The sequence below is a fragment of the Misgurnus anguillicaudatus genome, chromosome 10, assembly GCF_027580225.2.
Source record: "Misgurnus anguillicaudatus chromosome 10, ASM2758022v2, whole genome shotgun sequence".
In the NCBI taxonomy this organism is placed as follows: Eukaryota; Metazoa; Chordata; class Actinopteri; order Cypriniformes; family Cobitidae; genus Misgurnus; species Misgurnus anguillicaudatus.
In genome coordinates, this window is record NC_073346.2 from 21,494,646 (window position 1) to 21,510,267 (window position 15,622).

Consider the following 15,622-nt stretch of genomic DNA (forward strand, 5'->3'; position numbering starts at 1 on the left):
AGATGTAAAACTACTTTTTTTATTTATGCCTTAAAAATATATGATAGTTTAATACAGGGTAAATAATAAAACGTGTTAATTAGTTAGTATACAGTTGTGTTGTATTATTTATGGCAATAGTTGTTAATCCAAATTAATTAATACAAGTTTTTCATTTCACTGCTGCATAACTTTGTATGTATACTATAAATACATATATTTACGTATAGTATGTGTGAATGCTTTTGGTCTTTGATAAAATGCTTGTCAGCACGGGAAAGTGCTTTGTAAATAAAGTTATTTTTATATGTTGTTTCTATTAGTAAATCAGTGATGGTGACCAGTCCGACTTCAGGGTGTAGCCTACAGCGCCTAGCCCAGCCAAGCAATGGATGGATAGAAATAAATAGCCAGCCCCTAACATTTAGTGCCTAAATTTCAATCTGAAACACAATTATAAATAATGACATTTTAAATGATTTCTTAGCAATATCAGTATCTTTTTCCCCCAATACGTTTACAAAACGCACCTTTTATGTGGTCAGGCTACATGGTTAGCTTAGCAACTAGCATGAACTCATTTGAATTCTAACGTATTATTGTTTGGCAATAGCATGTCTGCAGCAAGTCACTTTATAGCCTACTATAGTTCTTTTGAAACCCTATTTACAACCCTAGTTTGCAAACATAATAACTACATATTTAACAGGCTGTCTATAATACACTGCAACAGGGAAATTATTTGTAGCCTATAGTGTTTTTCATGTCTGGAATATTAAACCCTATGGAAAAAAACAGCATAGACCAGCATAATTCCCATGCTGGTCTGGTGCTTGTTTAGCTGGTCACCAGCATACCAGCACCAATACACAACACATAGCATAGGCTATGCTGGTCTTGCTGGTATGACCTGCATGAGATTGGTGCTGGTATGCCAATGACCACCAGCACCAACCCAGCATGGGAATTATGCTGGTCATCAGCAAACCACCAAAACACATAATTTCCCTGCTGGAAAAAAACAGCATACCAGCATGCATTTAGGGTTATGCAGAAGTGGAACATAGTGTTGTCAGAATTAAAAATTATACATGACAGCAAAGTGAAATTTAATTTGTATCATGTTTGTGATGCTATCTATTAGTGATCACACCAAACAGTACTCCTCATGATGGAAGAGTTCAAGGGCTTTGTAAAACAGTTGGTCTCATCATTGTAGTCCCTTTCCTTTTCTGAATGATGAGACTCACATATATGCATACTTTTTATAGTTCAGATGTCAATATATCAAAGCAAAGCAACTGTATATTTGGTTTAGTCCTATGACAATTTCACTCTGCCCACTCAGCCCTTGTATCACGCATTTCAAAGATATGAAATGGTCCAGTGCATTTGTCAGACATAGTATTCAAATCCTTCATGAATTTTTTTCTTATTTGAATCAAACACTACTGTGGGGCGCTTGGGATATTTGTTTGTCACAAACCCTAACAAAATAAATACTGCAATCGATTGAATTTGTCACAAGGTGACGTTTTGCGGAGGGCGGAACAGAAAGTAGGAGGGATGAGTTCCGCCCGGAAGGAAGCAAAAACACCGGAACTTCCAGGTTTTCCCCGAAGCCAAATCAACCCGTATTAGACACAGGTGGGGTTAATAAGCGTAGCGATCACCGATAGGACATTGAAGAGGAGGAGCTAGATATATAAGGAGCTCTGAAATCACAAACGGGGTGCTTCTCTGTTGTGCCGGTGTTGTGTCGAAGTCTGTTCCCCCTATGTTCCCCCTATTTTTCCCTTCAGTGTAGTGTTTTTATGGCGTTTCTATCACGTTATAGGTTTTATTATTTATATATTTAAAGTTTGAATGGCTACTGAGATGTATATGTGTGCATTTCTGTAATGTATCTGTATTGTTCTTAATGGTAAGTCAATTATTTTTACAGTATGAATCATATTATATGTATAATATTTATTTAATTATGTATGCAAACTAGTGATGGCCAAACGAGGCTTCCTGAACCAATGAGGCTTTCCAGCCCATTGGTTCGCCAAAAGGTTCATTTACCCGAAGCCTCATGAAACACTGTGCTCTCCAGTGACACCTGCTGTGCAAAGCAATGTATCGCACACGCACACAAATCTATTCATTTTGAGCAACCAAATTGTAATGGTGTGGGCTTTTGAATAAAGTATATTAAAGAAAGTATTTTGCTCTGCTTGTGTTAACCTATGTACACACAACTCACACATACACAACTTTGTGTTCAACTATACAGTAGTTCTTGAGTTAGTGATAACAGTGAATGCACAAAATAAAGAAATGAAGAGTTTCGTTGTGTAACCTTGAATTTGTTAAATCATTATTTTATTTTATTATTTTGATTTATGATTTATAAAAACAAAAAGGGAAAAGAACTTATGTTCAAACACTAAGAGTTATTTAGAAATGTTTTCATATGCCTTGTGCATTTACTTCTATGTAATACTTTTTGGTGCATCTGCCCCTTTAAGGGAAGTGCGCATGTGTAAACAAAGAGAGAGAGCGGAAAGTTTGTAGAGTGTGTGCGTTAGGCAGCTGTTCATGCTTCTCTGCCGATGCTTCCGAATAAACATGAAACGTGAATTATTACCGGTGTAACCCGTGTTTATTTATGTTTATCCACGCCGAAGAGACTGGAGTATTACAACAGAAAATAAGGGTTACAGACTGGTGGCAGCGGATCGAAGTTCAAGAGTTTCTGGAAGTTTCACGGCAGTAGCGTTCAACTAAAATGACACATTTCTTTTATTCAACGCGACGCATGGTGGTGAGATATTGCTGAGAGATTTGGTCTGTTTAAAACGATGTTATCGCCGCTGTATACTACGTTTAACAGTGCCTAAACTCACGTAAACATGTCTACCGAGTCTCACGTGCGCTCCACGCGAGCTTCGTCTCCGGATGAGAGTGATGACGATGAAGTAAACACTACTGATCGTCGTGCAGAAAACGCTTCTTCAACTAATCACACAACAAAGGTGCTGCACTTCAAAGTCAATCTTCCACCGTGTTTTCATGGGGACGGTAAGGATAAAGACAGTTTTTCATTATGGAAAGCCCGATTGGAGCTTGCTGTTAAGGCCAGTGCTGATGGACAGACACAAAATCTGGCTGCTATTTTGCCTACTAGATTGAGTGGGGATGCTTTAGCTTACTGGCTCTCACTGTCGCCAGAAACACAGCAAAACTATGAACAGTGTGTTACTGCATTGAATGATGTTTTTGGACGGAAACAGTTTATGCTGCATTTTCAAACTTTTGTCAATGCCAGACCACGTATGCCCAAAGAACCTTTGGAAGTATTTGCTGCTGAGATCACAAGACTTGTTTTTGAAGCTTTTCCTAATTATGGTGAATCTGCCATTGCTATGGAAAGATTCCGACGATTCATTGCTGGTCTTGACCCGGTTCTCCAAGCAAAATGTCATGAACATGGTGCTACTAGCTTAGAGGAGGCTTTAGCCATTGCTTGTAAGTGGGAACGAGCACAAGAAGTTTTTAAACTCGCTCCTGTTTCTCACAGCCACATTTCAGCTCACATGTGCCTTCAACTTTGCCCAGCGGTGAATCCCTTTCTGCAATGGTGTCTACAAAAACAGTGCCATCCTCAGAAAATTCTTCTGAACTAATGTCTGCAGTAAAACAGCTAACAGCAGATGTTAAGACTCTCAGGTTGGAAGTCAGTCAGATAAAGAGACAACATGATCACAGTTTTCAACATGCTTCCTTCAGACAGAGAGGCCACTCACCTGAACGTGGTAGAGACGAGCGTCGTTACTCTCCACTCTTACATCCAAGGAGATATCCATCATCGCCTGCATCATCTCCACATCGTCAAGGTGAGCCTTACTCCTCCAACCACCGAGATGACAGACAAATGGGATACAGAGATCGTCATGTCAGTCCATCTTCACACTACAGTGATCGTCATGTAAGCCCATCTTCACACTACAGAGATCGTCATGTCAGTCCATCTTCACACTACAGCAATCGTCATGTAAGCCCATCGTCACACTACCGAGATCGTCATGTCAGTCCATCTCCTCACTACCGAGATCGTCATGTAAGCACATCTCCTCACTACCGAGATCGTCATGTTAGTCCATCGCAACGTCATCGAGATCTTCATGCCAGCCCTGCTTCGCTTCATTATAACCAGCATGACAGCTCTTCTTTGTATCATCGTGATCGTTATGCCAGCCCAACGTCTGATCATCGAGATCGTCACTTACATAACACTTCACATCGTCAGGATCGTCATGCAACAGGGTGGTCTTCCAACAAATTTTCCAATGAGAAATATGGTCAAAGATCTTCTAGTGACCGCCTGCCCTCTACTGGTGATCATCATGTCAGTTTCGTTGACGGGGATGCAGATCTTCAGGGAAACGACTGGTAGCAGGTACCATGGGCCAGGTATCTGCTGAGTCTATGACCAGGCCCAAGAGCACTGAAGTAACTCATGCTATTCCTACACCTTATGTTTTTGCTGTTATTGAGAACATTGCTGTGCAAGCTTTTGTAGACACAGGTTCAGAAATTTCTTTGATCAGTGAAACATTAAGAATGTCAGTTCCATCTCTCATGTCAAAGCCTATTCAGAAATCTTTTCTTTTGGCAAAATCAGTCACTGGTGATTATCTTGACACTCTTGGTATGTTGCCCATAACTATTAGGCTGGGTGAGGAAGTTTTCTCACATGATGTTCAGGTAGTAAGAAACGCTACACAGCCAGTTATTCTTGGTTGGGATTTTCTTAACAGACATCATGCTATAATTGACCTCAGAGAGAATCATTTAAAATTGTGGAACTGGACTGTTCCTCTTTTGTGTTCACATGACATTGTCCCTCTTAAGAGTAGTGCTGTTACTTTGGAGCCCATTCTGATCCCTGCCAGGTCACAGATGAATGTTTTGGCAAAAATTCAACCTAAAAGTGGTGAAACAGAGTTCACATACAATTATGTTGGCCTTTTAGACCCTGACACACAGACAGTACCAGGTCTTTATGTGGCACGTACTGTAACCGCTGTAAAAGCAGGTGTGACTTGCGTTCGAGCAATGAATCTCACATGTGAAGATTGTCATGTTCCCTGTGGCACGAGGCTAGGTGAGTTTCATTCCTTAGTCACGCAACCGGGTGAAGAATACACAATGCCTGAACCCACAGTAGCTCGGATACAGACACAAAGTGAGCCCTGTCCAAAACCTAAGCTAGACCTCAGTCGCTCTACGTTGGATAGGGAACAACAGATTCAGCTGGAGACTCTGATTTCAAAATATTCAGATGTCTTTAGTGCAAATGAGCATGATTATGGTCGCACTGATTTGGTTAAGCATACCATCCGTACTGAAGGTGCTCAGCCCATTAGGCAGAGGGCTTACAGAACATCACCATCCATTCGAGCTGAGATAGACAAGCAAGTTCAGCAGCTCCTTTCCCATGATGTTATTGAGGAAAGTTGTAGTCCCTGGGCTTCGCCTGTCGTCTTAGTAAAGAAACGAGATGGCAGTTATAGGTTTTGCATTGATTTCCGGAAGCTTAATGCCGTCACTGTAAAAGACTCATACCCCTTACCTCGACCTTCTGATGCTTTAGACAGCCTGTCAGGTGCATGTTGGTTTAGCACAATGGATTTGTCCAGTGGATACTGGCAGGTTGAGCTAGATCCTAATGATAGGGAGAAAACTGCATTCAACACAGGTAGTGGTTTATATCAGTTCAAAGTTTTGCCAATGGGTCTAACGAATGCCCCTCCAACTTTCCAACGTCTAATGGAGTTGGTGCTACGTGGACTTCATTGGAAGCTTTGTCTGGTTTACCTTGATGATGTACTTGTGTTCAGTCGAACTTTCAGTGAACATCTTAGTGGTCTTGAGGAGGTTTTCAGCCGTTTTCGTTCAGCAGGTCTAAAATTGAAGGGTAGCAAATGTCACTTTGCTTGCAGTGAAGTCTCATATTTAGGTCATGTTGTATGTCGCCAAGGTCTTCGGCCAGATGAAAGGAACCTGGAAAAGGTCCGGTCGTGGCCTACTCCCAGAACTGTGACAGAGGTGAGAGCATTTGTTGGTTTGTGCTCCTATTACAGGAAGTTTGTGAAGAATTTTGCTGTGGTGGCTGCACCCCTTCATGCTCTAACCCAAAAAGGTGCTGTCTTCAAATGGTCGAGTGAATGTGAGGAAGCGTTTAGGTCACTGAAACACGCCCTCACTAGTCCTCCCATTGTAGCTCACCCTATATTCACACAGCCTTTTCTACTGTACACGGATGCTTCACAGGATTGTGTAGGTTCAGTGCTCGCTCAGATTCAGGACCAAAAAGAGCGTGTAATTGCTTACGCCAGTCATGCTCTTACCACTTCTGAAAAGAAATGGTGAACTTATGACCGTGAGCTGTGGGCTGTGGTGTGGTCTATCCGACATTTTAAACATTTCTTGTCAGGAATTCCATTTAAGCTAATTACCGACCACAAACCCCTGTTGAACTTGAAGACTGCCTCAGTTGATACTGATCCAACAGGTAGACGGGCCCGTTGGATACTCGAGCTACAGGTTTATGACTTTACCATACTTCATAGAGAAGGAAAGCAGCATAGTAATGCTGATTCTTTGTCGCGGCGTCCTAGCTCGCCTGTGACTGAAACAAAGGCAGTGCAGTGTGTAATTTCCAGCCATACCGCTGCTGAAAGGGTCTCTTTTGCTGAAGTACCAAAGTGTTATGGTGTTCTTCCTGACACAAGTCCAACATTATCAGTTGATTTGGTTGAATTACAAGCTCAGCAAAAGGCTGACTTTTGTCTTAGTACTGTCATAGACTGGAAAGAGAATGGTGATCAGAGACCTCCATTAGGCAGACTCAAGCGTTCGCCTGCCACACTGAGAAAACTTTGGCATGAATTCCCCAAATTGTCAGTCCAAGATGGTGTTTTGTGTCGTAGAATGAAGTCATCTCCTCATAGCCCTCCTAGTTACCAAGTAGTCTTGCCTGAGGTAATCATTCTAACAGCTCTTAAGTGTTTTCACGGGGAGAAGTTTAGTGGTCATTTGAGTGCTGAGCGTACTTTGTTGAGGGCCAGAAAGATATGCTACTGGCCTTACATGTCCAATGATATCCAGAAGTTCTGTGCTGAATGTGTATCCTGTCAGTTATGTTCTTCTACCACTCATCATGAAAGGGCCCCATTGCAGTCAATTAATGCAGAAAGACCATTCCAGCGAATTGCTGCTGACATCACTGAACTACCTGTTACTACACTGGGGAATAGGTATGTTTTAGTTGTAATGGACTATTTTACCCGTTTTGTCAACCTTTACCCTCTAAAAGACCAGCGTGCGACAACTGTAGCACAGTGCATTTTTGAGGATTACGTTAAGCAGCATGGGGTTCCTGAAGTAATTCACACAGACCAAGGTAGACAGTTTGAGTCAGACTTAATTAAACATCTGTGCAGTCAACTTGGCATTGAGAAAACACGTACCTCTCCCTACCACCCTCAATGTGATGGTATGGTGGAGAGACTGAACCGTACGTTGAAACAGCAACTCTCTAAGTACATTTGTGAAAGTGGTGGTGAATGGGACAGATATCTGCCTCAAGTGGAATTGGCATATAACTCTAGTGTTCATTCCAGTGTTAATTTCGTTAACGAAGACGATGACGAAAAATATTCGTCAACGAACCTTTTTCACGGACGAAAACTAAATAAAAACTAAATAAAATCATATTTGATGACGAAGGCTGTAACGAAATATAACTGACACTTTAGTCAACGAATAAAAATAAGACGAAAATGTTAGGGAGGGACGAATGGCGAAGAGATCCAATCAGAGCTTCTCATTTTGTGGGACATTTGGGAAGAAATCCAATCAGAGCGAATCTTTGAGGGTAGGTTGATCTACGCAGGCAGCAGGCAGTAGAGGCATTTCAAAAACCCACGGCAAAGTTCGTTTTCACAACAGGTTGTTTACATTATATTTAGTTGTACAGTCCTCGTTTCCCAGCTTTGGATGATTACAATTGACTTCGCTCGTTAGCAACACGCTAACGTTTTGCGGTGCACCCGGTCCGAAGACATGTCTCATTAACAGCACAAATGTCAGAGCTAGCGTCTAATCTGGTCACACTTCAAATATGACAAGACGACAGCCTGTAAAGACGACTCATCCAGAAATAACTGTTACATGCGAAGGTGAGCATACACGCTAAGGTTATTTTATCAGATAAACCACTGTGTTTTCGCTAAACTTGGTATAACGTAGAAACGAAAGGAATACACATCTGAACTGTATTGATTGTATTGGATTGTCTGAATTATTACTGAGTATAAATATTCAGTGTCCTCAAATTGAATGAAATGTGTAACGTTACTATAGTACAGGGCTATTCAATTAGTTTGTCGTGGGGGCCAGTTCATAAAAAGTATCTTAAATGAGGGGCCGGAGATATAACAGTGATGATGACTACATTTTTTTTTACATTTAAACATATTCATGTTGTATTTTGAAACTGCACAACAACAAAATCAGTGCATTGTACAATAGGCTTTTTCTACAAACATGTATTTAGAAACTGCATTCAACAACATTAGTGCATTGTTAGATGTCAAAGTAGGCTTTTTCTACATCCAGATATGTTCATATGTTGTATTTTAAAACTGCATAACAACATAAGTGCATTGTAAGATGCCCATGTAAGCTTTATTCTACATTTAAATAGGTAAATAAGATCCATATCACACTTATTGAGAATTTAACTCATTTACTCACTTCAGTGCACATAACAAAAAAGTTTATAATATGGAACATAATTGTTTTATGCTGTTTTTTTGTCAAAAGCTAATTATTACAGTAGCCCTATTTAAACTACAACAGCCATCTTAATAATTGGCAAACATTAGGCTACCTTCTAATAAACAGAATATGTTTTTAGATTTCGCAAGAGCAGTAAAATCAGGTGTATGTTTGTCAGCGCGATAAACATACAGTGGTGCAGGTGCTGGCTGTGAGCGATGGGCGATTAACTGTTACTCGTTTTAATTGCATTATTGTGTGAGAACGATCACTCGCATAATATTTGAGCCTTTGTCTTGAATTTTGGAGAAACTGCAGGATCTTTTTGTCTAGTTCACAAAATCGTTTCAACGAGTTTCCTTTATCTTACGTTAATTTAATTGTTTATAATCATAAACATTTCAGACAACAATTATCATAAAAGTTGTTTTAAGCTGAAAATACAACAAATAAAGTTAAAACAGGCATAGAGTCCGGTCTCTTAACTCACCACTGTCAGCTATCGCGTCTTGAGACGCGGGCGCGAGCAGGGGAGGCGATCGCGTTGAACTTGTGGACCAAAGCGCGAATATAAACACGTGACACAGCTGCTCGCACCAGTCACGTGACTCGCGCTCTGCAGCTCATGCTGCATGAAACAGACGCACGCGCATCAACTCGTAACTGTACGGCCCGTTGTCTAACTTACTAAATTTATTTTAGAGATGTCTTTTTTACAGACAACATAAAGGGCCGGATCAAACCACCTTGGGGGCCGGGTTTGGCCCGCGGGCCGCCAATTGAATAGCCCTGCTATAGTAGATGTTGTGGTTTTACATGACTAGACAAAGTGCGTGCGTAAGTGCGTGTGTGTGTCTCTGTCTGTGTGTCTGCGTGCGCATGTCATTTAGGGACAATGCATATCTTTTTCAGGGACCATGTATATTTTTAGGTAGAGCGGGCCTGATGCTTATTTTATGTGATATTATCTTTTGTGAAAAGCCATGGTCAGTTTTTTTGACATTAAGAATAAAATAAAATAAGTGTTTTCTATAACAACCATTAAATCTGTGTCTGTATTGCATATTCAAACCTTAATACCATTCCATAACAGACTAAAAAACTTTAAACTAGACTAAGACTAAAACTCTTATGATATTTTGTCGACTAAAACTAGACTAAGACTAAAAGATTTCAGATGACTAAAATAAGACTAAAACTAAATGGTGTGTTATTCAAAAGACTAAGACTAAGACTAAATCAGAATTTGCTGCTAAAATTAACACTGGTTCATTCCAGCACTGGATTTTCCCCTTTCTTTCTTGCACACGGTAGAGAACCAAGACTACCTGCGGATATCCTTTTGAACTGTAGTCCTGCTTTCACTTCTAGTACGCCAGGCACCCCTGCGGATTATGCTCGTGATGTGACCACGCGTTTGTCCTATGCTTTCAAAGATGCTGCTGAGCAGTCTGCTGCTGCTAAACTAAGTCAGAAACAGCAGTATGACAAAAAGACATTTTTCCACCCACATAAGCCAGGTGACTTTGTGTTTTTGGACGATCCAGCTCAAAAGCAGAATAAGCTGGCTCCTAAATGGAAGGGGCCGTTTAAAATTCTTAGAAGACTGGACAAGGGTGACAACCCTGGTGTAACTTATGAGATCACAGATCCACAAAATCAACAGTCCAGAAAGTGGGTTGTTCATCACAATCGCTTAAAGCCATGTAAGGGTTCTTTTCAACATTTACCTGCTCCTACTGTGCCAGTTTTGGGGCCTACTGTTGTGGATAGTGATAAGGCTCCTCACTCAGTTCCTCTCACTGCATTGTCAGGAGCTTTGCCTTTCCGCCCATCCACCCCGCCATATGTACCTAACAAACCTGAAAAACTAAATGCTTGTGGGTCTAGAACTGACTGTCAATCTCAAACTCTTTCTTCATCTAATTCAGACTTAATGCCACGGCCTAGTGTTTCCCCTACAGTCGCTCAGGTTCCTGTCAGGTCATATCAGGGGACCCTCTTCAGCAGACTCGTAGTGGCCGTGTGGTTAAAAAACCTGTCAAGTTAAATGATTTTGTTTGTTGAGATGGTATTCACATATTGTTTCTCTGTCCTTTCCTGTAAAATGTACTGTCAAATGCATATAACCAGTTTACATATGGTTTTGTGTTAAATAATTGTTTGATCTGTTACAGTTTGCAAAGAATTACAGCATGTACGGGATGTGTTCTATGTCTGTGGAGTGAATTTATACCACATGGCTGTATTTTTTTTGTTTGTTTGTTTTTGTGCTGCAGTACTTATTCAGAGTGTTTATGCACTTAAGTTGTATGATGTTGATTTAGAAATGGGTTATGTACTTTTCAGTATTATATTGAAGTAGAAACGAGGACGTTTCTTTGTCAAACAGGGGAAGACTGTAACCTTGAATTTGTTAAATCATTATTTTATTTTATTATTTTGATTTATGATTTATAAAAACAAAAAGGGAAAAGAACTTATGTTCAAACACTAAGAGTTATTTAGAAATGTTTTCATATGCCTTGTGCATTTATTTCTATGTAATACTTTTTGGTGCATCTGCCCCTTTAAGGGAAGTGCGCATGTGTAAACAAAGAGAGAGAGCGGAAAGTTTGTAGATGCTGCGTCCGAAAACTCAAGGCAGTGACTCGTTGCCTCGCTGCCTCATGAGGAAATGACTTCGGAGTCATGAAGGTAGCTCAGAGAAAGACTTTCGGACACACTTCTAAGGCAGCGTGTTTGAAATTTAAACAGAGAGCGCCTTTGTGATAACTAATCACATATTTGAAAACTACAATACTAATTTCTCGCTAGAAATGCAATTAAAGGTGTACAAAGTGAAAATATACCTTTATTTACACTAAATTGGTGGTCCAGTCGCGTCCTTGGCCGCCATTTTATTTTTTCGAACTCGACCGGACTCGACCAATCACATTCTTAATGTACGTCCAAGCATAGGTATCTCAGGAGACAGGAAGTAAACCAAACATTGAATTCGGACATGCCTTGATGCCTTGCTGCCTTGGAAAGCTGCCTCAGAAGGCAGCAATTTAGAGTTTTCGGACGCAGCCCGAGTGTGTGCGTTAGGCAGCTGTTCATGCTTCTCAGCCGATGCTTCCGAATAAACATGAAACGTGAATTATTACCGGTGTAACCCGTGTTTATTTATGTTTATCCACGCCGAAGAGACTGGAGTATTACAACAGAAAATAAGGGTTACAGTTGCAAAACGAGGTAAATCCATTTTTTTACATTTTTGTCAAAACATGTTTATTATTACGTTATCATGTTATTATTTAGTTTTATGGTGCTACTTAGCTGTATTTTTTAAGTTATGAAGGTTTAAATCAAAACAAACCAACTGCAGTTGCATTGAAATTAATTGGAATGCACAACCAAAAAACATGATTTCTGAACAATTAAAAAACGGTGGTTATCTCGTTTTGCAACGAAACTCTTCAAATTATCGTGAGTGCAGTGCTTATTGAACTGGGGCTGCAATAGTGCAATGCTTATGGGACTGGAAGTGTGGAACAGCAAACTGCAACACGGAAAAGGGTTTACTGGTTTTTATTTAGAAACAAACGTTTTTTAACAGTATTTGGATTGAGGCGGGTTCTGTTTTTAGAAAAAAACATATCACAGGGCACTGATGATGCTGGACAACATAAGAAAATCAGTGCCAGCTTATATAAATTGGGATATTGGACCTTCTGTTTGTTCTAATATCCCAATGGATCCTCAGTCCTTCTAGGTTATCCCTAATACAGCAGCAATAATATATATAATAATAACACTACTAATATAGGCTATAATATAATTACGTATTATAGGTATTAGAACTAGACATATGCTAATTTACTCTAATGATTTACTGAACTAGGCTATGTATAATTGACTCTAATAATCTACTAAACTAAGTGTAATATAATATATAATACAGGCTATGATATATAATGATAACTATACTAGAAACTCACTACAACCTCGCCACTACTCACTACAACCAACACTTTAACATCAATGCAAACGTACTGCAAAACCCACGAGAGGCGCGAGTTTCGAACCGTAAGCGAAACTCAGAATGAAGCAATGACGTATTCAACAGAAAACGAGGCCTCGTTTGTCATCGTCACGTGATTTTCACAGAAACGATAGAAGCCTCGAATCGGGGCTTCATCTGGAACGCCCCTTTTTGCTCGACACAAGCTCCGGAGCCTCGCTTCAGATGTCCCATCACTAATGCAAACATTACATTTTTAAAACAACCAGTAAAGGAAAAAAAGAAAAAGACAGGCTATATTTTAAAAGAAATACCCTAATAGAAAACTGTCAAATGTATGAAATATTTAATAAATTGTATTATAAAATACATGATATTATGCCGTTTTAGTATAACCAATTCAAATCTTTAATCTTTCTAAATGTAACGTGATGAAAACGCTATAAAAGCACTACACTAAAGGGAAACATAGGGTGCGTTCACACGACAAAATTTCGGGAGTGACAACCGTATTTACTTACAGGTGTGAGTTTGGAAGTGTCCTGTTCACACAGCAAATTAAAGACACAAATAGAACACTGCTTGTATGAACGAGCAACCGACCTCAAACCCGTATGCTAGTTACACGCGGCGCCTGTAACCATAGTGACGGACGTAAATATAAAAAAAGTATTATTTATGCAATGGGCAAAACTTTATTTATATATTTAACAAAAACAGCTGGCTGGTGTAAAGCTTACCATTGTGCAGAGTAAAATAAACAAGGGTGGTTCCTTATTAAAATTTTAATTTCCAAAATGAATGAACATAAAATCAGTTTCAGCAACTGCACGTTTTACCAAAGCAGATATATACAATATAAAAGTAATCATAATGACTAATGAAGCAAATCGATCCGTTTTTGCAAGAAATCGAACTTTATTTAAACCATTAACGCAGCCAAATAGGAAGTGCGCTTACGCTCCCGCTCTGTAGGTGGCGCAGAGAGTATTGTGGTATGGTTTACCAACCGCAGGCAAAACCAGCCTCTTAGCGCCACCTAAAGAGCGGGAGTGTAAAAAGCGCACTTTATATGTTGCCACAGTTCTTTATGGATGCTAATAATGTTGTAAACAACGTTCAATATCCTGCAAAAACCGACCGATTTGCTTCACAAGCAGCAAAAAATGCAACCCAGTATCACGCTGAAGCGTGTAATACACACGCTGGTCCATTGGCGGATGCGTGTCAGTGACACGCTTTGCCTCCTCAAGGCGTGAAAATGACACGCATGAATGAAGGTTAAGTATCAATAGGGGGCGATCTTTTCCTCAATGCCAATAACTCTTCACAGACCAATGAGAAGCGATACAGTGCATTATACTAAATTCCCCCGTCTGGATCGGTCCGGGCATCATCCTTTTCTTCAGGTGCGGTCATTTAAGAAATCCTAACGTTAGGCTACAGCAACGTTGTATTTACGTGTGTATGTTCGCGCGCACGCGTGTGGGGGTAATCTATACTCAATCGATATCCTATATGCTGATGTTTTATCGACAGGATCGATCCTCATATAAACATATCGATCCTAATGTGTTTTTAAACCAATAATTGTATTTATTTAGCACGAAATTAAGTGCTTAAATAAGCTTATAAACAGAAGGGGAAGGGTATTTTTGCGATTAATGCGCGTGCACGCACGCGTGTGGGAGTAATCTATACCTAATCGATATCCTATATGCGGATGTTTTATCGACAGGATCGATCCTCATATATAAAACATATCGATCCTAATGTGTTTTTAAACCAGTAATTTTATGTTTAGCATGAAATTAAGTGCTTATAAGCTTATAAACAGGAGGGGGGAGGGTTATTTTTGCGATTAATTTTTAAGGAAATAACTCTTTCTACTGCTAATCTAAACATACTAGACGGAACGAATCAATCAGAGAAAGCATTTGCTGTTGACATCATTAAATAATCGTTAAATAATTCTGATGCTGAAAATTCTGCTCTTATAACATGAATAAATTATATTTTACAGTATTCAAATCGAAAAAACAGATTCCTATTTTAAATTGCAATCATATTTCACAGTATTACTGTTTTTACTGTACTTTGGATTAAATAAATGCAGCCTTGATGAGCAGAAGAGACTTCTTTTAAAAACATAAACAATCTTACCGACCCCAAACTCTTGAACAGTACTGTACATGTAACATTTATTATTATTAGGCTAGTAGTTTATTAAAATTGATCTTTAAAAGTTAAAATGGATTTTGTTATGATCTGTAATTGCGGTTAATAAATTTGTCAGAAGAAAATGTGCAAAAGTTTTTTACCTTTTGGCAGCGCTTAAATAAATTATGGTTTTATCATGGTTACTAATTACAGGTGCAAATTATTTTAGAGGTCATAAAAATGTATTCAGATTTAGCATATTATTGATGCATTCACCTCATCATGATCACACTGCTTTCCCCTAAAGGAAAGTACATTTAAATCCAAGTGCATGCTTTTAAAAGTAACAGTATCAGCGTTATTGACCCTGTATTTACTTGGTATCGGATCAATACCAAATTTTGCAGTATCCAGTGTACTTTCTGTTCTGTGGTGCACAATCTCCACTATCACTAATATTTTATGCAGTCCTGCAACAAGTTGTCGTTCATAACATTGTCACAAGCCTGCAGTAACTAAAATTATTCTGTTGGCTAAACAATACATTTTGAACTATGAATTCAGTTCAGTTCATTTGTTTAGTTTACATGCAATAACAGCAGCATCACGGTTATCATCTTTATTTTGTTACAGTTATATGTTTAA